Source organism: Vulpes lagopus, chromosome X (genome assembly GCF_018345385.1).
Source record: "Vulpes lagopus strain Blue_001 chromosome X, ASM1834538v1, whole genome shotgun sequence".
NCBI classification, from domain to species: Eukaryota; Metazoa; Chordata; class Mammalia; order Carnivora; family Canidae; genus Vulpes; species Vulpes lagopus.
In genome coordinates, this window is record NC_054848.1 from 106,095,193 (window position 1) to 106,122,032 (window position 26,840).

The following is a 26,840-nucleotide window of genomic DNA, read 5'->3' on the forward strand; positions in this document are numbered from 1 at the left end:
ATAAAAGTGACATTTACATTCATTTGAACTCTTAGTAATTAGTTGAGAAGTGGAAGGTGGGGAGAAGAGGAATCTGGGATGGGCTCGAGTTTCTGGCTTAAGAATTGGACCATTCCTGGACCTGACATGGGCCAGGCTCTCTCTAGCTTGTTTATTCTTTTGCCTGGGATATTTTGTATTTCTTCTTTGCTTTCCATATATTTTTAAAGATTTTATTTATTTATTTGAGAGAGATAGGGAGAGAGAGAGAGAGAGAGAGAGAACAAGCAAGGGAAGGGGCAGAGGGGGAGAGAGAAGCAGACTCCTCGCTGAGCAAGGAGCCCCACTTGAGGTTCAATCCCATGACCCTGAGATCATAACCTGAGCCTAAGGCAGACACCTAGCCAACTGAGCCCCCCAGGCACCCCTGCTTCCCCATAATTTTCACCATGCTCATAAGACTATTTCCTACTCACTGGATCTGTTCCTTTCATTCAGAAATTCTTCCAGACCCAAGCCTATTTGAGTGGCTCCTCTAATGGGCATCCCATGGGTCCTCAAACATTCAGATGGCATCATATTGAAATAGGACAAATTTCATTAAATTGTAGATATTCAATCCATGTTGTGGCAGGTTTAAAAATCAACCTTAGGGGTGGCTCCTACCTGGGTGGCTCAGTCGCTTGAGCATCCAACTCTTGATCTCAGCTCAGATCTTGATCTCAGGGTTGTGAGTGCAATCCCCGAGTTGGGATCCATACTGGGTGTGGAGCCTACTTCAAAAATTAATAAATAAAAATCAAATCAAATCAAAATAAATTTTAAATGGAGTTATACTTTACATCCAGTAAAACCACTCTAAAGTATGGGTTTCAATGCATCCAGACATGTTTGGCTGTATGAGTGTGTTTTCATTGCTTCCAATTCACCCCTTTGGTTATAGAGGGATTTCTGCTCTAAGGTTATGGAGATGGCTGGACACACAACACCTGGCACTGGATAGACAAAATCAACGGTTTTATTAGTCACAGAGACTCACAACCCGGAGGAAAAATGCCATACTGAAGAGATGGGGGCGGGGATTGCACTTGGACACAGAGTGTACAAACAGGGAGTGTTCTGGTGGGCTTTGTGGCATCAAGAAGACATGGTGGGTCCCAGGAAGAGATGTGATTGGCTTCTTTGAATAATTCCTCGCTGAATTGTCCCTCATGCTGTCAGGAAACAGAAACCCGGTACTTAGGGATAAGCAAAGACTGTACTTGGTCTTACGGAGAAGAGTTGTTTGGCTGGGGGACCCTGTCTGTGGGAGCAAAGCGGGGAGCAGAATTCATGATCAGGGCATTTGGGGTCTTCCTGATTTCCCTGGATGTCAAGGCAGTACATAATACTGGGCTGCAACGTTAGGCCTTAAATCACAGTATGTATGTATATAGCTACATATATGTGCGTGTGTCAACACCCAGAGTTGAGATATAGAACATTTCTATCTGGCGCCTGGGAGGCTCAGCGATTGAGGGTCTGTCTTCTGCTCAGGTTGTGATCCCGGGGTCCTGGGATCAAGTCCCACACTGGGCTCCCTGCAAGGAGCCTGCTTCTCCCTCTGCCTATGTCTCTGCCTCTCTCTGTGTCTGTCATGAATGAATGAATGAATGAATGAATCTTAAAAAAAAGAACATTTCTATCACTCCAAAATGTTTGCTTATGCCCCTTTGAGACCACTCACAGACCTAGCCCAAGCAGTCTAGCACCATAGATTCATTTTGCCTATTCTAGGATTTCATATAAATGCAACTGTACAGTATGTTCTATTTTATTCCAGCTTCTGTAGGGGCCAAGGACAGGCCACCCCAAATCTACCACAATGGCATACTGATGATTTTGAGTTGAAGCTATTGCGGAACAGCCAGTACAATGACGGTCACTAAGACCCTCTTCTGTCCTCCTGAAAGCAGGAAATAATCTCTCATATGAAAACTACCCTCTCTGTCCTAAGAAATAGAGAGATATCCTTATTACCAGAGATAGGAAATTTACAGCCAAGAAGGCTGTAGAGACAAACCTTGTTACTTTTTTACTTATCTACTGCCTCAGACCAAATTCTGCTTAGAATTCCTTAAGAATTGGGCAGCCCAAGTGGCTCAGCAGTTTAGCGCTGCCTTCAGCCCAGGGCCTGATCCTGGAGACCTGGAATCGAGTCCCATGTCAGGTTCCCTGTAAGGAGCTTGCTTCTCCTTCTGCCTATTTCTCTGCCTCTTTTTCTGTGTCTCTCATGAATCAATAAATAAAATCTTTTTAAAAATTCCTTATGAATTAAAATCTCCCAAGCATCCATTTACGTCATCCTGTTAATTCCTCACATATTTATTGTCAGTTTGTCTAAAAAGTATAAAAACTAGGACTCCTGGGTGACTCAGGGTTAAGCTTCTGCCTTAGGCTCAGGGCGTGATCCTGAAGTCCTGGGATCAAGTCCTACATCGGGCTCTGTGCATGGAGCCTGCTTCTCTCTCTGCCTGTGTCTCTGCCTCTCTTTCTGTCTCTCATGAATAAATAAATAAAATCTTAAGAAAAAAAACTGCCTGCCTTGGTAATTTCTTTAGATCTCATTTTCATTATTGGGCTTCCATGCATGTGTAAGAAATTTGGGTTTTTTTTCTCCTGTTAATCCGTTTCATTTAAATTTAATTTTTCGGGGATCCTGGGTGGCTCAGTCAGTTAAATGTCTGACTCTTGATTTCAGCTCAGGTCATGATCTCAGGATTGTGAGACCAACCCCCCTGTCAGGCTACATGCCTGCTTAAGATCCTCTCTTTCCTTCTGCCCTCCCAAACCCAACTGCTCCGCTTAAAAATAAATAAATTGAATCCTTAGTTCAGCTGGACGGCCTTGAAAGGTAGAGGAAGTATATTTCTTTCCCTACACTTCTTTCCCCACTACATAATGTTTTTATATTCATCCATATTATAGCACACAGCAGTCATTCATTTGTTCATTCCTTGTTATTGCTAGGTAGTATTCCAACACATAGATATACCAGTTTGTCTTCTTTATTAATTTGATGAAAATGTGGGTAGTTTCAACTTTTATGCATTATAAATAAAGCTACTATGACTTCTTTTAAGGAATTTATTTATTCATGAGAGACACAGAGAGAGAGGCAGAGACACAGGCAGAGGGAGAAGCAGGATCCTCACAGGGAGCTCAATGCAGGACTTGATCCCCAGACACTCAGCCCCTGAGCCACCCAGGTATCCCAATAAAGCTACTATGAAAATAATTATGCAAGTCTTTATGCAAGTCTTTTTTGAGCATATATTTTCATCTCTAGGGCAAATACTCAAGAGTGGAATTTCTAACTTATACAGTTGGTGTATATTTAACTTTGTAAGAAAATGCTAAACTGCTTCCCAAGATGGTTTTACAATTACATACTCCTGTCGGCAGTATATGAAAGTTTCATTTTTCCACATCCTTACCAACACTTGGTATTGTCATTATATTAATGTATTCTTAATTTAATTTTTTAAAGATTTATTTATTTATTTGAGAGAGAGTGGAAGGAGAGGTAGAGGGAATCTTCAAGCAGACTCCCCACTGAGTATGGAGCCCAATGTGGGACTCGAACTCACAACCAATGAGATCATGACCTGAGCCAAAACCAAGAGTCAGATGATTAACTGACTGAGCCATCCAGGCACACCTATTATTTTTAATTTTAGACAATCTAGTGTGTGAGAGACTTGTTTTATTTTTGTTTTTTATTTACCTGATTAATAGTAATATTAACCATATTTCTAATAGCCTTATCATCTATTTATATATCTTCTTTTGTGAGGAATCTGTTCAAGTCACTGAGCCATGGTTTCTTAAGTAAGCTCCTCACTGGGTGTGGAGCCCAATATGGGGCTTGAACTCACAACACTGAGACCAAGACCTGAGCTGACATCAAGAGTTGGACATTTAATTGACTGAGCCACCCAGATACCCATTGCTGGGCCATTTTTAAATTGTTTTTCTTTTATTTTTAAGATTTTATTTTTTAATTTTTAAAAAAGATTTATTTATTTATTTATTTATTTGAGAAACAGAGAGAGAGAGGGAGAGAGAGAGAACTTGTGCATGGGGGTGGGCAGAGGGAGAGGGAGAAGGAGAGAAGCAGACTCCCTGCTGAGGGTGGAACCTAGTCCAGGGCTCCATCCCACCACCACAAGATCACGATGTGAGCCAAAATCAAGAGCTAGATACTCAAGTGACTGAGCCACCACAGTGCACATTGGTGGGTCATTTTTTAATTGTCATTTTTCTTCTTTTTTAAGATTCAATTTTAAGTAATTTCTATACCTGATGTGGTGCTCAAACTCACAACTCCAAGATCAAGAGTCAGATGCTCCAGTGACTGAGCCAGCCGGGCACCTCCATTTTTCTTCTTACTATTGAGTTATAGTAGTTCTTGATATATTGTGCATAACACCCCTTTGTCAGATATATGTACGCATGTATTAGATACATGTATTTTGAATATTTTTCTCTAGGCCTGTACATTGGCCTTCAATTTTCTGAAAGCTATCTCTTGAAGTGTAAAATTCTTCATAGTTTATATGAAATCCAATTTATAATTTTTGACTTTCGTTATTTGAGATCCTCTGAAAAGCAGATGCCAAGATAGAACTAGACAGTCAAGAAATTTATTGAGGGAGGGGCACCTGGGTGGCTCAGCAGTTGAGTGTCTGCCTTTGGCTGGGTTTGTGATCCAGGGTCTCGGGATGGAGTCCCACATCAGGCTCTCCACAGAGAGCCTGCTTCTGCCTCTGCCTCTGTCTCTGCCTCTCTCTGTGTGTCTCTCGTGAATAAATAAATGAAATCTTAAAAAATAAAATACAATAAAATGAGATTATGGTGATACTTGCGTAACTCCATAACTTAAAAAAAAAAAGCCATTGATCTGTACACTTTATTTGGGTGAATTTTATGGTATGTAAATTATATGTCAATAAAGCTGTTAAAAGATCAAAATGGCCCTAGGACCAAAAGTATATTGGTTATGAGTGCAGGGCTCTGGTGCCTTCACCATCAGTCCAAGCTCTACCACTCTGTAGCTGTAGGACCTTGGGCAAATGATTTGGCCACGTCAAGCCTCAGTTTCCTTAACTATAAATGGTGCTTACCTCGCGGGGGATGTTGAGGATTAAAGGAGAACATCTGTGTAAATGTCTGGGGACATAGGAAGTTCTCAAACATATCCAGCTGTTTTGTTATTATAGAGACCTTTATCTCTAATCCAAGGACATCCTTTCAATGAAAGTCTGGCTTTGTGAAAATTGAAAACATACTGTAGATTTAAGAGGTTAATTTGTAGAAATACAGAAAGAAGTGCTGTTTTCCGGGACATCAACCAGGCTTGTACCTAAATTAACAATTGTCTTCCTGCATCCCTTTCTCCACACTTTGAAGTTACTCTGTCTTTCTGCTGATTTCCTGGATAGTAAATTGAATGAGATTTTGACAGTCGTTCATCACCAAGCTATGTGAGAATTAGGGTTGTAACAATCTGAAAATTGTACTTTCAAGCCACTTATTACACAAGTTCTCTACCAGGATTGCCCAGCAACCCAAGATCTCAAGACACTAAATAGGTCACTACGTCCTCTCTATGTCTACATCTTAAATTTTTTGTCCATGTGAGTCCCAAAATTTGTGCCATGTTATCTTAAATATAGACTTTATTTTCATTTTAAAAATATTTTATTTATTTATTCATGAGAGAGAGAGAGAGAGAGAGAGAGAGAGAGAGAAAGAGAGGCAGAGACACAGGCAGAGGAAGAAGCAGGCTCCATGCAGGCAGCCTGATGCGTGACTTGATCCCAGGACTCCAGGATCACACCCTGGGCCAATGGCAGGCGCTAAACCACTGAGCCACCCAGGGATCCCCTTAACTATAGACTTTAAATCAATATTGGTCCCAACCTCAAAAAAAAGGGTTAATTGCCTTTTCTCTCTCAGCTCTCATATATTACCCCTTAAAAAAATCTTTATATTTCTCACTCCTTTAGTTAAGTTCATTTCCAAGATGGGGCCTCAGGGTGAGGCAGAGACTCAATTGCTGAGAATAAGGGAGGGAAACAAACCAAGGACAACTGTCATGGTTGAGGTGGCAAAGTCACTGCACATGCTGAATGCGTGTAACCTTCCCAAATCTGCATGTCAGAGCCCTACCTGCCAGTGTGATGGTATTAGGAGGTAGGGTATGGGTGGAGGTTATTGGCATAGATGAGGTCATGAGGTTGGAGCCACCATCGTGGGATTAGTGCCCTTGTAAAAGGAAGAGACCAGAACTCTCTATCTACCTCTTATGACCATGTGAGGATACTGCAAAAAGACAGCCATTTGTAAACCTGGAAGTGAGCCCTTGCAGGACACCTAATATATCGGTGCCCTGACTTGCCTTTCCCTGCCTCCAGAACTGTGAGAATTAACCTTCTTTTGTTTAGATCACCCAGCCGGTGATATTTTATTACAGCAGCCTGAACTGAGACACAAATGAAAAAGAGCCTCCCTTCTGCCCTTACACATACCATTTCTTCCTTCTCTCCCTTTATGAAATCTTGTGAAAATGCTCATGATTAATTCTTGAGAAGTATTAACCATCTCCCAGACATTTTTGTCACAATAAAGGACTGGGGATTATAGAACCAGAGTAGACAAAGGAACAATCCCAAACAGAGCCACACTGGCAAGACGAAGAAAATTGCAAGAGTTTTTGTTGAGAGGGGAAGGGGGTTACTGACACCATTCATAACAGATCCAGAAGCCCCTGCCATTCCTACCTACCTCTAGAGCCAGGTGGACACAGATTGTAGGGAATACACTGGACCGACTCTATAAAGTGTTTCCAAACTCTTTTCAAACCACTTTAGCTAAATCTAGGTTTATTTTTTAAGATTTTATTTATGTATTTGAGAGAGTATGTACGCAGGTGCAATAGAGAGAGAGAGAGAGTGCGCAGGGGGGGGTTAGGCAGAGGGAGAGGCAGAAGTAGGCTCCCTTTTCAGCAGGGAGCCCTAAGCAGTGCTCCATCCCAGAACCCTGGGATCATGATCTGAGCCAAAGGCAGATGCTTAAACAACTGAGCCACCCAGGAGTCCTATGTTTAAAACTAAACAGTGAATATACGTAAAACAATACTCTTTTCTACCCATCCAAAAGGCCAATTGCCACCACCTTAAATTAGAACCTCACAATGAGCTTGCTTTCAATTATTTTAAAAATGCTGAGAATTATAAAAACATTTCATTAAGCAATTCAAATTCTTCCTCTGACGTCAAGACTTTGACCTATTATGTGCCAAATTGCAAATTAATGGTGGTTCCACTATTTGAAGGAACAAAAAAAAATAGTCAAGGCACATCCTGCAGGTAAGGTACCTCCAGTTCAATGTACAGTCCTGTGAATCAGAACAAATGACTAACAAATGCTTACATGTTCAAATGAAGAAAGAGATGGAGAGAGGAATAAGTCAAAAAACACTGGTGTGATTTATTCTACTACCTTGTGTTCTGGAAAATCACCAAAACTTAGAAAAGAGACAAAAAGTTGGTGGTACAACCTTTACACATCACATTAAAGAACTGTGTATAAGCCCACCTATGGGTCATCTGACTCAGGATATTTAATTTTGATGACCAATAACTGGTGAGGGAGTGCAAGCTTTTTACAGTACTAAATATATAAATGGTTAAACCGTAGATAAACAAGCAGCAATGACTTTTCTCTGCTTATTAGATAAGTTTATATGTTTATTGTTCTACAGGTCAATAACCAAGTTTGTACATAAACAATCTCATTTCTGCATGCTTTTCCCCACCCCCAGTACCCACATAATGAAGGCTGTATAAGTGTTTTTTAAAGCACCTACATCATTCTGCTGGTTTCTTGAAAAATGGGTTAAATAAAGATTTGATATTGTTCACCATCTATATGGGATTAATGGTTTTTGACAATTTAGGTGCATTCAAATGACTTTTTGGAAAAGAAGAAACCTTTTAAGAGTAGCCTCCTGGTTAACTTTTCACACTGTCTTAGCCAAAGTAAAGATCCATTTCTTAAGAGGCTTGGAAAAATCCTAAATCATTCAAAGGAGTCATCATCTGGGATTGACCAGTTGTCAGTGGGGTCTCCATCCCCAGGACCACCTAAGGATTCTATCTAACGTTGATGTTTTATATGCAAGACTCAACGGAGAGGAGAGAGTCTATAATATTAACTCATGGAACTGCAAGGGAAAGCTCTTCTGCACAAGACATGGACCCCTTTACAGAAACAAGGAAGAAGAAATGCCATATTTATTGAGACATTTCTTTTTCAATAGCGTCTGACATTAACTGAGAAGGATAAAACGTTTATCCAGGTAGTGTCGAGAAGTTGTGTAGAATGTAGGCGTTATAATGCTGACCAACAAACACGTAACTAAGAAAATAATGCAAATTGAGAAGATAACCTGGGCAAAAAGAACCTGGGCAAAACGCACAGGTCCACAGGAAAAAGAAAACGAGTGCCTGGATCTGGCTGCCAGCAACCCTGGGGCCCGACGGCCATCTGGCAGGAGCAGAAGAGGTCTCTGGGAGGAGGGGGCGTGGAACGAGTCTCACTGGAGGCGAGAGGCTGGCCGGCCCCTCCGCGGGGGTGGGTGGCAAGCTGCTGGAATCAGTGTCCGGGGACCGCGGCCGGCTCGGACACTTCGTGGCTGAGCTCAGATCGCTGGAGGCCGCAGTCTGGTGGTGGCGCGCGGTGGGGGGCGTCAGCGGCGGCGGCGGCGGCAGCCACGGCGCGGGTCTGTCTCCTGGCACCGCGCTGCAGGCCTGGCGGTCAGTCTGGCGGAGGCGGCCCGCGGCGGCCGGGCTGTGGAGCGCGGGCCCGAGTCCAAGTGTGCACGCGAGGGGCCCGGCTGGCCGCACGGGGCGGCGGCGAGCTCCGGAGCGGGGCCCAGAGGCAGCGGCGGGGACCTGGAGCGCTATTCCTGGAACAAAGGCAAGCACTACGCGGGAGGGGACAGCAGCGCGGGGGAGAGCGCGGCCACTCGAGCGCGGCGAAGGTGAGGGAGGGGGAGGCGCGGCGGGCGACGGGCGCAGCGGACCCTCCCCCCGAGCACCCGCCCCCAGGCCCGAGGGGCTCTCGGCCTAGAAGTCCTCGTCCTCCACCCATCCAAAGACCCGCTTCATCTCGGCCAGGAAGCCCCGGTAATCGTTGAGGAGGGGGCTCTCCTTCCTGATGTAGGGGATCACCCACTGCAGGGCCGGCCCGGTGAGGCGGGTGATGAGGAACGTCACCTTCAGGGCATCGCTGGAGAACAGGGTCTCGTCGACTAACATGTAGGCGCCCGTCTGCACGATGAACTCCGGCAGCCGGTCGGTGTCGCCGTCAAACGTCTCGGGGAAGGGAATCGGGTTCCTCCACCGCCGCGTCTGGGGCCGCAGGGGCAGGGCCAGGAGGGCCTTGATCAGCTGCACCCGGCCGTCCATCGCGCCGCGCTCGCGCTCACAGGGCTGGGCTGGGCGGGGCGGGGCGGGGCCGAGGTGGGCGGGGAGGCGTGGCGGGAAGTGCGTGCGCGCGGAGGCGGGCCCGGGCCCGGGGGCGGGGTTGGCGCCGGCCGGGGCGCTGGCGCGGGCCCGGCCCATGAGGCCGGGCGGTCGTTAGGGCGCAGGCGCTCGGGCGGGAGCTGTTCACAGGGTGGGAGCGTGCGCGGGAGGCCAGGCCTAACGACCGGTCGAGGGGGCGGAGTCAGAATGAAGGGGCGTGGCCGTGGCTTCCCACGTGGGCGGTGGGCGAGGGGCGGGGCCAGGGGAGGAGCCCAGGACCCCAAGTCTTTGGTGGTTTGAGCGGGGCTGGTGCGGGTAGAGAGGGAGAGCAAAGTGCTCCGGTTTTGAGGAATCAGCTGGTGTGCACCATATCTGGGGGAGACTCATCTTTTCCGGTTCTTTAGAGGACCCTTAGCGTCTGGATATCCCTTGCATGAACTTCTGCATCACATTTTCCCTGCTTATTCGTGCATCTCTTAGCCAGAGAACTATTGGTACCCAGGCAGCAGATGTTCCCTGCAACATTAATGGGAAAACTTTGAATATTAGCCAACATAATCCAGAGAGCATATTTAGGAATGATGCAACATGACTAGGAAATGTAAAAAAAGTTGAAAGTTAAGAAGTCTCTTAATATGCTTGCTATTGGGGCAGCCCAGGTGGCTCACCGGTTTAGTGCCGCCTTCAGCCCAGGGCATGATCCTGGGGACCTGGGATTGAGTCCCATGTTGGGCTTCCCTGCGTGGAGCCTGCTTCTCCCTCTGCCTCTGTTGCTGCCTCTTTCTCTCTCTTTTTTTTTTTTTTTTTTTTTTGCCTCTTTCTCTCTATAAAAGAATATTGTAAGAAGTGGAATGATACCCACAGATCTGTGATAGGACAACTCACCATCATAAAAATATTAAGTTTTCCCAAGTTAAATTATACTTCCAATACATAACCAGTGATGGGGTTAGGTGATTTGCCAATATTATTTCTAATCCAATTATGTGCACTATTCCCCTCCAACATAATCTCACCAGAAACACAAAGAGGATATTTTTGATTAGACAACCTGATTTTAACATTCACATGGAAGAATAAACAACCAAAATTAGGGTGGAAATTTTTGAAACATAAAACATAAGGGCAATGAAGGATGAATGATTTTAACAGGTATTCACAAATATATTATTATGTATTTGTTTTTATTATCTTTTACTCTAAAATACAAGATGCTGGCAACCTCAAGTGATGATAATGTTAAACAATTATCTCTGAGGTTTTTTTTTTCCCAGTAAATGCCCTGATGATAGTGCTTTCTCACAGCTACCTCCCATTCAGGTTAAATAAACAATGTTTCAGAATGAGATTTTTATTTTATATTCTATTTATTTATTCATGAGAGACACACAGAGAGAGGCAGAGACATAGACAGAGGGAGAAACAGGCTCCTCACAGGGCCCCAATGTGGGACTTCAAGAGAATACTAACAGATATTCCTTGGGCCAAAGAAAAATTTTCAAATGAGTGAAAAGTAATAGATTGGGAAGATATGTGGGCAGATCTGAATGAATACTGCTTTATGGAGTTTATTTATTTATTTAAGATTTTATGTATTTATTCATGAGAGACAGAGAGAGAAAGAGAGGAGGCCGAGACACAGGCAGTAGGCTCCATGCAGGGAGCCCCATGTGGGACTAGATCCCGGGACCCTAGGATCATGCCCTGGGTATGAAGGCAGGTGCTAAACCGCTGAACCACCCAGCCCCTAAATCACTGAGCCACGCAGCAGCGATCTCCAACTTTGTGGGTTTAAAATGCAGAGAGACAATGGCATGGATGGAGCTGGAGAGTAAGTGAAATAAGCCAGGCGGAGAAAGACAAACACCATAGGATTTCACTCATATGTGCAATTTAAGAACCAAAACAAAGGAGCAAGGGAAATAAAAGAGACAAACTAAAGAAGAGACTCTTAACTGTAGAGAACAAACTGCTGGTTACCAGAGAGGAGGTAGCTGGAGGGATGGGGGAGATAAGGGATGAGGACTAAGAGTACACTTGTCATGATGAGCGCTAGGTGTTATATGGGATCATTGAGTCAATGTATTGTACACTTGAAACTAATACAACACTGTATGTTAACTAACTGGAATTTAAATAAATAAATAAATAAATAAATAAGAATTTTTAAAATTTTTATTTATTTATTTTAGAAAGAGAGAGTGTGTGAGAGAGTGGCAGGTGGGGTGGGGAGGAGCAGAGGGAGAGGGACAAGCAGATTCCCCACTGATCACTTGTCCTTGAGATTATGATCTAAACCAAAATCCAGAGTGGGTCACAGCCACTTAACTGACTAAGCCATCCAGGCACCCCATAAATAAATAAATTTAAAAAAAATAGAGAGCCTTAAAATACATAAAAATGGTGCATAGAAATCAGCATGGGAATACATGGAAATAAGATTTTCTAAGATCTTGCTTTGCATGGGGAGATGTTGGATGTACCACATAAAATGAGGATTTGATCAATCAAGAAGGCATATCGAGGGTCCTCCTGAGGGTCGCTTTTACCTTGGCTCCCCGGGGGTTCTGCACAACCACAGCAGGAGGGGACCTCAGTAAGAAGGCATATTGTAATCATGAATGAAACCACTAAGAGCTGCAGACATAAAGCTTCCATGAGAATGAAGGTGGGGGTAGGAAACAGGAAAACAATAAATTCAGAATCAGTCAGGAAAAGAAAGAAAGGGAAACACAGACCAGGAGGGTAGGCCAAAGAGAAATCACCTAGAAAGATGACAAGTTTAAATCCAAATATATCAGTAAATTCATAAAATGTAAGTGCTCTAAATAGGGGCATCTGAATGATCCAGTTGCTGGAGTGTGTGAGTCTTCAGCTTGGGGTTGTGAGTAGAGATTACTTAAGAATAAAATATCTTGGGATCCCTGGGTGGCGCAGTGGTTTAGCACCTGCCTTTGGCCCAGGGCGCGATCCTGGAGACCCAGGATCTAATCCCGCGTCGGGCTCCCGGTGCATGGAGCCTGCTTCTCCCTCTGCCTGTGTCTCTGCCTCTCTCTCTCTCTCTCTCTCTCTCTCTCTCTCTCTCTGTGACTATCATAAATAAATAAAAATTAAAAAAAATAAAATGCTTAAAAAAAAGAATAAAATATCTTGAAAAAAATATATATGCACTGAATGTGTTAATATATGAGAATTGTCAGAATAGATTAAAAATAGAAAATTTGATAATAATCTGTTTACTAGAAAAATCTTCCATTTTAGTTTGCATAGAGGTTGGAAGGAAAAGGATGGGTAAAACCGTACTACACAAATAACGGCTAACAGAAATCAAGTGCAGCTAACGTAGTAGCAGGGCGATGGGCACTAAGGAGGGCATGTGATGAGGTGAGCACTGGGTGTTATCCTATATGTTGGTAAATTGAATTTAAATAAAATGAAATAAGGTAGCAACAAACAAAACAACTTAAAGACAAAACTTAAGGTGAAAAGGAATTAAGAAGCTCACTTAATAAGTATAATGGTGGGGCACCTGGGAGGGTTCAGTCAGTTAAGCATCTGCCTTCAGGCTCAGTTCATGATCCCAGGGTCCTGGGATGGAGCCCCATGTGGGCTCCCTGCTCAGTGGGGCGTCTGCCTCTTATTCTCCATCTGCCTCTTCCCCAGCTTGTTCTCTCTCTCTCCAATAAATGAATAAAATCTTTGAAAAAGTATGATAATATTAAGAGATTCGATTCATTAGTAGTATTTAACAATTACTGCTTAATGTGTCTCGACAAATTAAAAATTCAAAATGGCAATTGGAGAGAACCTCTAGGAGAAATTTCATTACAAACCCGCAATCATGGTGGAAGATATTTAATACAGTTTTCTCAGTGACTGATAGAACAAACAGAAAAGGAATCATCAAGGAAATTAAATATTTCTCATAGCAAATGGGGTCTAATGGGGATGCACAGAGCAACACAAACAATGACTGAAGAATGTATATTCTTTGAAGGTGGGAGGAGCAATTGAATAGGAGAATACAAGGCAGTGGGGGAAGGCTTTGGGGATAATGGAAATGTTTTCTTTCTTGACAGGAGTAGAGGGTTCTCCGCATTTTCATTTGAATACTTACCTATGAGTCATATATCCAAAAATGAGGGGAGGTTAATTTTTTTTGACTCTGGCAAAGCTTAGTATTTACGGACGCAAGCTTTGTCAGTGAAACTAAAAGGGAAGAGATTATTATGAAAGTTAGGATCATGGTGACCTTTGAGAGGGATTAAGTATATTGTGATTAAGAGAGACCAGGTGTGGGGGTTCAAGGGGGTTGGTAAATTGTATTTCTTTTAGTGGATAGTAGTTACAGGGTTCCTTTGTGATGTCTTTGTATTGTGCATATCTGTGAGGTGTGTGTGTGTGTGTGTGTGTGTGTGTATCACAAATATATCAAAGTGTATGGGTGCTCAGGACTGGAAGACAGACTTATTTTTCCGTACCACAGCGGGACAGGTACAGCACAAGTTCAGATTTTAAAAATATATTTTATTTATTTATTGATAGACAAGAGAGCACACACAAGCAGGGACAGAAGGAGAGGGAGAAGCAGGCTCCCTGCAGAGCAGGGACCCTGAATCAGGTCTCCATCCCAGGACCCCAGATCCTGACCTGAGCTAAAAGCAGATGCTCAACCACTGAGCCACTCAGGTGTCCCTGGTGATACATTTAGAAAGGAGACATGAGGCATATGACCTGAAAACTTAGGACTAGTTGATTTGATAAGTAGCATGGAGAATTTACCACAGATGAAAATGATAAAGTTGCCGAAGCAACAATGCGAGAACTGGATAGTGTCGTTAGATGCAGATTATGTGCTTTGACTGGTAATTAGGATAGTGTCTTAGATGCAGATTATGTGCTTTGACTGGTAATTAGAAAATGCAGATTTATATGAGCCACGTTGGTATGGGAAGGCTCCAGCCACTCAGAATGGGCTTTGCATTAACTCCGTATTATAACAGCCCAATGTGATGGTTCTTACTTGTATGCTTGTTTAACAGATGAAAAAATTGAGGCACAAAAATCATCTAAAGTTACCCAGCTGATAGGAGGAAGAACTGGTATATGAATCCAAGCAGCAAAGATCCAGCCTAAAAACATGACCACTAGCCATAATGCTTAGTCAATAAGTAGTGATTTGTAGTGCTTCCCAGACAGGTAGAAAGCCCAGCCATTGGCCTGGGATAAAGTGTGAATGGGACAGGAATGATTGGTGATACAGTGATTGGTGACACAAAGGTGATTTGAGAAAGAGGACCTGTGTGGTATTGGTCATCACATTCTAGGCATTGAAAGGGTCCAGCATGTGTCTACCCACAGAACCAGTCAGAGGGTTCTGTGACAGATTGAAAGGGTTGTCAGATCCTGGGACAGGATTCACATCAACAGCTCTTGTCTTTCTTCTCTTCCCTTCCCCTGTGGATTAAGTTCCCAAATCCATCCCTCCACTGGTTGCTGGACAAAGCAGGCAACAACTCTCCTGCCCTCTAGATCTTTGCAAAATCCTTACTCCCAACCCCAGTCCTGGAAGAATTCAACCATAAACCTTTCCTGAATTTGTAAACGAGTGGCCAGACTCTAGTGGATAAGAAACCTATCTGGGCCAATGGCTGTGTCCTTAGCACTGTCAACTATCAGGCTGTCTGCTTCTGCTATCTTAGTTTTCTCACCTATAGTTTGGAACTCATTTTACTTTATTGGGTTTTGCTGTTTCTCCAGAGTTCTATTTGCAGCCTCTGAAGCCATCTCTTAACAGCTGCAGCTAGCTGAGATATTCCAAGTCCATTTGCGTTATCCAGATACACAGAACCAATAAGCGATATATATCTAGGCCTAGATTTAGATAGATAAATATAACAGAAAATTTATTATGAGGAATTTGGTTCACACAATCATGGAGGCCAAAAAAGTTCCACAGTCCTCTCTGCCAGCTGGAAACCCAGGAAAGCCAGTGGTGTAATTCAGTGTGAATTTGAAGGCCTAAGAACCAGGGGAGACAGGATATGAACCCCAGACTAAGAGCAGGAGAAGGGGATCCCTGGGTGGCTCAGCGATTTGGTGCCTGCCTTAGGCCCAGGGCGTGATCCTGGAGTCTTGGGATTGAGTCCCACATCAGGCTTCCTGCATGGAGCCTGCTTATCCCTCTGCCTGTGTCTCTGCCTCTGTGTGTGTGTGTGTCTCTCATGAATAAATAAATAAAATCTTAAAAAAAGAGATGAGATGAGATGTTCCATCTCAAGTAGTGAGGAAGGACAAAAGAGGACACTCCTTCCTTCCTCCTCCTTGTGTTACATTCAGGGCCTAGGTGGGTTGGATAATGCTCACCTACACTGGGGAAGATAATGTACTTTACTAAGTCACCCATTCAAATGCAAATCTCATTCAGAAACACACTCACAGGTCCAACCAGAAATAACACTGAATCTGGGCATCCCATGGCCAGTCAAGTTGACACAGATAATTAATCGTCATAGCGAGTAGGGTGACATCACCAAACATTGCATAACATGCATAACACCAACCACTGCATAACCATTGTTCATACAGTGAAGTATCACAACTCTTCCCAGCCCCTGATGAATACGGGAAGGATAGTGCTAGCAAGAGAGTGTCCTTCCCAGGGCCAGTGTGCATGGGTGAGTGTGAAGTCCAGCTAATGTGACCCAGTGGCTATGGGGTCCACCTGCCATGATAAAGTATAGGGAGTTGAACATTCAACGTAGTCAAGCCCAGGGGAGCCGCACCCCTTAGCTTGTACAGCTTATAAATTGAGAACAGCTGCAAAAATTACTCAGCAGATAGCCTCCCGAAAAGAAGTGGACTTTCAATAATCATGAAATTTAGTGGCCTTTGCAGCAAAGATAGGAAGTCCCTTTATGGTTCATCCTACAGCAGCAGAAGATATGATTTTTCTTGCAATTGGGGGAGGGAACATGAAATCAGGGAAAGAATCAGAGAACTGAGTTATGTCTTGGCCCTAAAGAGATGGCAAAAACTGTGGAAGGAGCCTCGGGGCCCATCGAAAGACGAATGGATAAAGAAGCTGTGGTCTATGTATACAATGGGATATTACTCAGCCTTTAGAAACGACAAACACCCACCATTTGCTTCAACGTGGATGGACCTGGAGGGTATTATGCTGAGTGAAATAAGTCATTTGGAAAAGGAGAAACATTATATGGTCTCATTCATTTGGGGAATTTAAAAATTAGTGAAAGGGAAAAAGGAGAGAAAATGAGTGAAAATATCAGTGAGGGTGACAGAACATGAGAGACCCCTAACTCTGGGAAATGAACAAGGGGTAGTGGAAGGGGAGGTGGGCGGGGGGTTGGGGTGACTGAGTGATGGGCACTGAGGGGGGCGCTTGGTGGGATGAGCACTGGGTGTTATACTATATGTTGGCAAATTGAACTCCAATTAAAAAATTAAAAAAAAAGAGATGGCAAGATTTTCACAGAGGGAAAGGGCAGAAAGGATATGAAAATCCTGAAAAGGGTGGTTGGGAGTTTGAATTTATTGCTGGGATGAATCGTAGGAGGCTCCTGTAAGTTACCTTGTTGTCAGTTTTCCCTTGACTTTCTCCAGATTTCTGCAGCCTTCACTGACTTGGCCAAAATTCCAGGTGCAAACCTCGGGTCCTTCACACTGTGCCCAGCCTGGTACTGTCTGATCCCAAAGCCCACATGATGTCCCTGCCTCTCTGCTCTGATGTTTCTTCATATCCATATCTAATAGAAAAGAAGAACTCACATTGACCTCTAGGGATGGGAAGAGTAAAGCATGGAAGGCTTCCTGGAGGAGGGTGCAATTGAGCTAGACTGGAATAAAATCTGTTAGGGAGATTTCCAAAGTCTGAGATGTCTAGAACTAAAGGAAAAGTCATGTGCATAAGACTAAATGCAGGAGTTAAGCATTGAGGGCTGGACAGAGATGTAGAAAGACAATAATATGAGCAAAGATTGGAGTAATTTAGCTGGACCTGGAGACATGGCGGTTTCTACTCATAGACCTGAGGAGAGTGGACAGGCTGCTGTCAATCATTGCAGGCTCTCCAATGGTGACGTTTGAGGGCAGGGCCATGGAAAGGAGGTTAAAACAGCTCTATCACGTGACCAAGTGCGTTCAAATCTGGATTGTACAGTGCAGCTTCCGTAGAGGGTTCCAGTCAGTGCTGACGGAAAATGGCGGTTGCTTTTTCTCCGATCTCAAAAAATGTAAGTTTAATTTACTTTATTTCATACTTGGCTGTTTGTATGTGTGATTTTGAGAGAAGCTGGTAGATGGTGGGTCCTAATATACTTTGACAGATGTGTCTTTTGGGCTTCTCAATTGATGACTAGAGAAGGCCCATTAGCGGCCTCCGGTCGAAGTGTTACCATTTACCTAACAACATGCTGGCCGACAGGGAGCTGATTTTGCTTTTGATATCCAGTGTTGTGGGATGGATATGTCACCAGGAATTGTTGAAATCTTGGTCTTGGCCATTTTAATGAAGTATCTTAGTGACAGAATTTGTTACTTCCGATCTGAAAAAAAAAAGGAAAGTAAGGCACTGAGGAGCATGTGTGTGATTAGGATGGCTGATGCTTGCCTTTGAAAAGCGCGGTTAAAAAAAAGCGCGGTTTTGTTTTTCATTTAACAGCATGACTGTTTAATATCATTTGCTTCAAAATTGGAATGGTCTTCTTCATATGTTGCCTTAAAAGGGGGAACAATCCTGATAACGTGAAATGAGTAAACATCCACAAGGGCGGCTCAGGGATTGTTCACTGACCAATGGGAATTTTCTTCAGGCATCATTGAACATTGCATTTTTATGTAATTGTGTATTTAATACCTGGTATTCAGCCGAGGGTTGTCCAGAAGCTTTTTCGTGTGTTTTCCATTAAAAAAAAAAGTGTCATGTTATTTACAAGTTTCGAATAAGAAAAAAAGCAGTCTGGTTGGCAAGACCTTGTTGCTTTAAATTCCTGATGGGAATCATGCCTGCCTGGGTCCTGGTTCTTATTTTATTTTATAATATAACAGCGGTGGGGTTTTTCCCCCTATGATATCGCAACGTTGCAGTATTTGAGTTTATTTAATTTCTATTTTGGCTGTGTTTCACAAATATTCTCCAAATGAAAGTATTCTCAGTGTGTATTTTTGGAAATAAATTGTCCAGCTGGACTTTGAAAGTTTTACACTCTGAATGTCCCTTAGCCGCTCTTGTTAGCTAACACTGAGCACTGTGTTGGCATTTAATTTTACATGTTCATCTTAATGCATTCAATTGGATTTTGATCCCAGTGTTCCTCATATATTTCCTTTAAATGGTTTGGTGTAAATTTCAATTTACGGGGGAGTAATTTAACGTCTGATTGAGTGCCTTAAGTTTATAAACTTGCATGTTTGACATAATTTATTTTGTTAAATTCTGGTCTTGTTCTATATTGATAAATTCTCTGAAAATTAAACGTTTTGGCGGGGGGGCGGGTGCGGGGGCTGGCTGGCTCAGTGGGTAGAGCCTGCAACTCTTGATTTCCGGGTTGGGAGTTGGGGCCTCACATTAGGTATACAGATACTTAAAAATAAAATCTTAAACAATAATAATAAACGTTTTGAGATACTTTCAAGTTACAGTGCAGTAATTGTAATCAGTTGGCTCTTTGACGTTTTATGACAATAAATGCTTTTAACCATCTGATGCCTGCCGTTAGTAGAGTTTGGGATTGTGTTTTACAGAAGAATTGTGTCTGGTATCACTTTATTCTATTAAATGTTGGTTCATAAGCTTTGTGTTAAAACTTTTTCACGTTTTTTTCAATTACAAATGAGAAAAAAAAAGTGTTTTAATTTGGTGCTTCTAAAAAAAAAAATTTTGTGCTTCTTGCTTTACGACAGTTACTGGCTGCCGGCGGTCCGGTAGCCCAACTTTTCATTTTACCATTAAAATGTTTCATTTTATTTTGCCATTAAAATGTGTGAAAAAACCGAGTCCTGTGTCTTTTATTTCATAGTTGTACTTAAGATAAAGTTTTTGTTTTAAATGTAAAAAAATTAACAGACATTGACTATCTGGGCGGTTGTTGTTTTACGACAGTGAATTCCCGGAAGTGCCTGTTACCGGCCATTGAATTCCAGGAAGTGCCTGTCACCGGCCGTTGCCAGAGGTCGTTGAGTTCCTTCTGGGGTTCTATTTCTCACAATAATTGACATTGATTATCAACTTTATGTAGTTCAATAGTGTTCTTTAGTGCATTTCCTTTGAAAATCGTGGAGCATTTTCAATTTACCTAGAAGGAAATTCATCCCCAGAATGAGTGCTCTCTGTTCTCTAGAAGGGAATGGCCCTTGCTGGTCATCCTGCACACTTTTGAAAATTATTTTAGAACTGTAATTGTGAAAAAAAAAACTAATTGTGCATGTGACATATTGTTATTTCTTTAAATGATGGCTTATGTGCTCCTTCCCAGGTGTTCTCCCATAGGAAAAAAAAATTACTCGTGTAATTTCTGTTTACAAACAAGGGCACACTGGTTTATGTCCTGAACAGTTTGGCCCAGGACAACTCCAATCCTCCTTGTTTGAGGTCCTTGGCTAGACTGGATTTGCTACTCTCCTTTCCTCCTACCCCACCCCAAACACAGAGGTCCCTGCCTCTTCAGCCACAAGAGCTGACTGTGCCTTAATGCCTCTAGTGCTAGCATATTGGCTTAAGAAATAGTCAGTGCCAGTCTATTTATACCATGCCTCTGTGTGACACCTAATGTGTATTCAAGGGGAGAATTAAAGGAAAGCTGTTGCTTTGCTCAAAACCCTAATCACTAAGAGTAACCTGATACTTGGTATTAAGTAAAAAAGTTACTTCCTTTTGATAATGGTGATAGTTGAATTTGCCTTATTAGCCTTTTTGCTGGCCAGTTCTTGATACTGACTTGAATTATGTATATTATCTCCTGTAGAAATGATTTAATGACTCATTGGTGGAACACTATAGATCTCTAAATGTACCTTGATTACCTTTGGAGATGTGAAAGATTCATTGCTGGTATTTGGGTTTTACTTTATCTGTCATTGTTACTGAATCAAACCACAGATAGAAAAAATGGAATTTTGAGACCCTCCCCTTCTAGCAAATAACTGATGATACTTCTCAATATAATACTGAGTAATTCCCCTATGATGTTTGATTAAAGCAGGATGAACTATGGTTCATTTTGAGGGGAAAATCAGGCCTCTAAAGGCCTGATCTTGTGGTTTGATTCATGCAGTTCCTGTCTTACATTATCTTTCACTCTTTTGGCCTACTTCACACAGGCTGCATGATTGGGTACTATGGCCCCACCAACCACTTTCAGAAATTCCTCTGGATAAGGGAAAGTGGAAGTTTGCCCCATCCACTCATCTTATGAGTTTCCAAGTTACCTAATTTTCCTGCAGTGGTGCTAAGCTGGCCTCCCACAGGTAAGTCTCTTTGTAGATTTGTACAATCACCACTTCCTTTAGGATCTGTGATGCAGTCTGGTCAGCCTATAAGCCTGTAATGCGAAGAGAGGACCTAGACCTAGTAGTCCAGAGCAGCCATACAGGTAAGTGCAAACTTATGTTGTTGTGTTGAGGCCACAGGTGTTGAGTGGAGAATAGCATCTCTCTCCTCTCGGTTGTATCATTGTTTAAGATGTTGTTGATATGCCTTCTATGAGTCTCTAGATAGGAGCTTTAAACAGTGGCAGGATCACTTTCTAGGCACTACTTATTAACTCAGTGGTAGGTAATATGTAGGTTAATACTTTTTTAAATATTTGCCCTTCCATACACTGTTAGCTATTTTGGGGTGGAGGAGGCTTGCAGATGTTGCTCATTTGCTTTGTAGATGTTGCTGAGACCACCCATTGTGTTTCATTCACAATTAATTTCTAGTAGGAAAGGAATTAGGACACATTTTCAGAATCCATATATTGGAGCAGAACATTATAGCTTGGTTTAGCTCCTCTTCCTCTCCCTACCTGTCCAGACCCCACTTCCACTTCATTTCTTAGATTTTTGCCATGGTTTCAGTTAAGTGTTTGTTTCCTTTCACAGGGCCAGCAAGTATCCTCACAGAGAATTGGGCATCTCTTTGGAAATCAACCTCTTTAATTCTGCTATGATGCCAGGAGGTTGCTGGGCAACGCAGACTTTGCCTTGCTCTGAGCTGCTGTCTTTTCTGGCTCACGTGGACATCTTACATTGAAGCTGATGTGGCTCAGCATCAAGTTGGGGCTACAGGGTGCTTGTTAACTGGCAGTGCCAAAAAGTTCTCTTTTTCCTGTCCTGTATAAAATTACTTCTTTCTGGGCAGTGGTTCATTTGTTGAAAGTCAGGTGAAGACTTTTGACAGTTGAGTGGGAGAGTGTTAAATACAAATATGAATTACTCTTGGCTTATTGACTTAAAATAAGTCAAAATAAGTTAAAAATAAGTCACATGTTGAGGATTCCAAGAGGGTAACTCTAATTGGTTGCATTCTCAAAACCAGGACCCTCAGGGAAAGAGAAAGTGACCCTTCTCAGAATTTAAGGGAGGATCTAACTTGGTGGTTCTTTCCCAGGAGCCCATATTATTTGCCTCATGAGGCCTGTACTCAATGGATGTCTATTTAGCAGCAGGAATGTTAATGTGCTATAAATTCTTGGTGTAAAGTATTCCATGTCAAATCTGTTTGCCTTAAGTGTTTTTTTTCATTCCTCTGGTTTATGTGGGTGATGGAAAGAGGATGAATATTGAACACTTTAAGGTACGACCTTTGAAATGGAGTATATTCATTGTTACATTGGTTCCCTGTTACATGCAAACATTTTGATGGCTCCATAATATTTTATTGTATAAATGCACCACATTTTTGTTATCCATTTATCTTGTTGATGGATGCTTAGGTTGCTTCCATGTCTTAACTATTGTGAATAATGCTGCAATGAACTCTGGGATGTAGATATCTCTTTGGGATAGTGGCTTCATTTCCTTTATATAAATATCCAGATCTGGGATTGCTGATCATATGGTAGTTCTATTTTTAATTGTGTGAGCAGCCATCATACTGTTTTCCATAGTGGCTCTACTGATTTATGTGGGTGAACACATCTTTAACTAAATGGTTTTCATGGTTGGTGCTCCAGCCACTTCTGATTGTCTGTTCTTTTAAGGAGAAGAACTGTAGGGGTTAGGGGCTCAAAAAGGGGAAGGGATTCTCTGATCAGGAGAGCTGGAATGACTGACTAGATGTGGTCCTTCCTTCGGGTGCCTAAAACCTAGAGATGGAGAGAGGGCTAGGAAGAGTGGCCTCTCCCTCTCTAGGGAGAGGTCCTCCCTCTGTAGAGCTGCTTTCAGAGGACAGGGAAATATGGGTCTCCAGTGTGAAAGGTGTATTGGACGTTGTGTGTTCAACAGTGTCTTCTGCCCACTTTCCCATCCCTGGCACTACTTGGGATTAGCATAGCTGAAGGACAGAAGACAACAGTGCACATTGTTGAATGTCACATGAGAACATATGACCCTCTGGCAAAGATAAAATTTTTATGATGGGGTCTGTTCCTTATTTTTCTACCTTCCCTGAGAATTTTGGACTCTGCTGAGGAAGGCTTTGTTGTTTCTCCCTCATTCTGTGCATTGCTTTAGCCTTTGAAAGTGGCTCAAGGAATGGTGGCCCTTCCCCCATACTGTCTTCTAGAACAGTACTCTGAGGGAGTCTTTTTAGAGGCAACTGCTGTTGTTTCTGGTGACTAATTGTGTGTGGTTGATTTGACTGCTCAGTATTTAAAATTGATAGTGACCTGTGTTGCCAGGGAGAGACTAATGAAGGTGAACTGCTGTTGCTGGTATGTTTTTCTAATACACAGGCCAGACACTTCTTCCCTCTACATGCCCATGGCTCAAATGCCTTGTTAAACACCTACAGGAAGTGCATACTGGCAATGGCAGCATCTGGGGCTTGGGAAATATTGGGTTGCAGGGAAAAAATTGTCTATGGGCAGTTGTCAGGCTTCTGTGCTCTGACACAAAGGTGCTGAACAAATGAGGTGTACCATGCAGAGCAATGGCATATTTGGGATCAATAGGAATCCTGATTTTGCATATGAGAATGTGGTTGGAATTCTGTCCAAGCATTTTCTTGTTAACTTCCTACACTCTTCTGCTGACTAAACTCTGCACATTGGTGGGAAGACAGGAAGCGCATGGTTTCTGTCAATGGACTGGACGTGGTACTGGAGACACTGCTTTAAGGGGATTTTGTTTCCAGTCAAGGAAACAAAGTGTTGTAGGCACAACAGTAAAGGATTCATGCATCCGTGTGTTGTACTGAGGCTACCAAATACCAAAGGGGTGAAAGCAGAAGGGGGAGTTGGAATTTGAATTGGGGGTACTCTAGTTTCCCCATTGCAGCCTCTTGGTCACTTGATCAGTGAAATATGGGGTCCAGCAGGGATATGAGTGCTCTCTAAGAGGGTAAGGAAACTTGACAGTGGTGGGGGACAAGGGACTTGGTGTGGAAGTTGTGGTGGGTACTGTAGATTCAGGAATGTGTCTCCTGCATTTCTCCATTCTCCCATACTCCCTTTGGGTCAGCATAGCTGGGGGACAGGAGACCACTGATGGATATACTATGAGAAAGTATGACTGTCTTGTATAGTTGAGACATTCGTTAGAATGACAGAGGATTATTCTCCACTTTCCAAGTGATGGTTTTGCTTACTGGTGTGGGTTCTGCTGTCTCATTTTAATTCTGTGTTACCGTAGGCCTATGAACAAAGGCATCTGCAGCCCCTCACCCTGCTATCTTATTGCATGTCACAATAATCTGAGGCCTCCTTCTGAGGAGGAACTTCTGTTGCTTACAGTGATGTTGTTGTCCAGAGACATTCTTTGTTGCCTCTTGGGCACTACCTTGTGGTGTTCATTCCCCTTTCTGTTTTTCTCAAGGGTGTAGCTGAGTTCAGGGCTTCAGCTGCCTAAATTGTCCCACCCCCCTTACCTAGTTCTTGGGCCCTGCAGGGCCCTTGGGGAAGTTCCTGAGTTGCAAAATTGGCAAGAGGCTTATCTAACTTTTTAAAAAGGTTTGCCTACCATGCAAAGAGACAGGGAACTCAGATTTACAAGTTTTGTGAATAAGGAGGTCCTCTCCCTCCTTTTGACGGGGATAATTTAACTTTAATTCTTATTTTATTTGCCCTTACAACATGCTACCAGGAGATACCAGGTCCTGGGGATTTGTGTGCCCCCCCCCCCCCCGACTGGTGAGTCCTGAGTACTGGCCAAAGTTAGGCCTGTGCAGAGAACTCCCTCTAGAGCATCTTGTGCCAGAAGCACCACCTGAGAGATGGTTATTGAGTGTGAGCAACTGTTTGTCCTTTCTCCTGCTTATGCTTATGCTCTTAGCCTTGCCTTTGTTTGGAAGAGCTCTCTGTGACCCACAGAGCCCACTGCAATTAGGATTGGAACTACAAACCTCATTTGGAGACGGTTTGACTAGATGGGCTGCCCTCAGGGGTCCATTGGCAATTTGAGCTGTACTTCCCAGCAGCTCATAGCTTCCCTTTCTGAAGTGTACTGGTGGGCCGGAGGGGTCATTTGCCTACCTCGTGAAACAGAGGACCTGACAGAATACTTGTTAGGAGGGGAGAACTCGGGGCCTGTGTTAGGGATAGTTAGTGTGCAGGCCTCTCAACCGGGTGGGAATGGCATGGAAAACTGTGCACCCTTAGAAAGCTTAAGCAATGGCCTCTGGGCCCCTCTGGATTTGAGTTTACCCCCCTCTGTCCATTGTGCTGTCTCAGGAGTGTGGTCTATGGATTAGATGGCAGCCTGCAGCATTTGAGATTCTGGTGGGGCTTCTGAGCTTCCCGTGTCTTTTCTTATTTCTATACAGACCCTACTGTACTGCTTCTTATCAGTTTCAGAAAAGAAGAGCAGTGGGCTGTATTCAGTTACTCATGAGGAGATTCACTGATTGCCTCGATTTCCCCCATCAGAACAGCAGCCTTACAGAATGCTAAAGGCCTGTCATAGACCCCACTCTGCTCTCTGCTCAAAGACTACAGGTGGTGCCAGTGGGGGTGCTGACACACAATAAAATAAAATAAAACCCCTCCCATGATTACAGATGAGTGCTCCCTTCAAATGTTATTAGATTTGCAAACTGAAAGGGAAGGAAGTTTCTGTGCAGGGAAATGGGAAATTACTGCTTCTTTATTATTGTTTTGCCTTGATTGTTCCATTTCCATGTGGCCTTTGCCCTGGCTATGTATAAGGGTAACCTTTAGTCCATAGGATTTTAAATGTCACTGAATCACAGCCGTTCTACAGAAGCCATGAACTTCACCTGGAGGACTTGGACTCAAGGATTGGCCCTGTGACAACAGCTATTTGTCATATAAGCAGAAATTGGACTTTGGGTTAATGTGATTTTGGGATTGGCCTGGATTGGGGTTATTTTCATTGTTTAAATGAAATGATTTTGTGCTTATGCAAGAAATATTTCAAAATATTCTGTATATGAGAACATATCAAAATGTGTATGTGTACTGTATTTGTATTCTACAGGGTGGAGTGCCGTAGTCTCTGGCCACTTGGTCTCACCAGTAGGTACTTTTCTTTGAGCCTGTTCCCCAGTCTGAGTTCCCTAACCATATCTATGTGGTTTTATACTTTTCAACCTATCATAGTTGAGCCAGTGATACTTTTGTTATATTTAGAGTTTGGGACTAGGCCCCAAGAATGAGGATAACTTGGGGGTGCCTGTCTGGCTCAGTCGGTAGAACATGTGACTCTTGATCTCAGGGTCATGAAGTTCAAGCCCCAGATTGGGTGTAGAGATTACTTTAAAAAACCTTTTGAAAGGGCAGCCCTGGTGGCCCAGTGGTTTAGCGCTGCCTTCAGCCCAGGGCGTGATCCTGGAGACCTGGGATCGAGTCCCGCACCAGGCTCCCTGCCTGAAGCCTGCTTCTCCCTCTGCCTGTGTCTCTCCCTCTGCCTGTGTCTCTCCCTCTGCCTGTGTCTCTCATAAATAAATAAAATCTTAAAAAAACCCTTTTAATAAAAAGAAGGGATAATTCCCTGAAAAGGCTCATTAATATTCTTTCACTGCAGAGAATATAATTTAGAAGATATACTGTTGAGTTCCCCTGAGCTATATCTTCATTTCTGTCTTTAAAATGAGTTTGTGGGGACCCCTGGGTGGCTCAGCTGTTGAGCGTTTGCCTTTGGCTCAGGACGTGATCCTGGATTCCCCGG

General features: G+C 43.2%; 1 long non-coding RNA gene across 1 annotated transcript; it reads left to right on the forward strand.

Moving 5' to 3' along the window:
• Positions 1-17,076: 17,076 nt before the first annotated feature.
• On the forward strand, positions 17,077-26,420 carry LOC121482417. Its single transcript, XR_005985604.1, has 3 exons — positions 17,077-17,806; positions 20,892-21,038; positions 21,657-26,420. It is a non-coding gene; the product is annotated as an uncharacterized LOC121482417 (long non-coding RNA).
• The last annotated feature ends 420 nt before the right edge of the window (positions 26,421-26,840 follow it).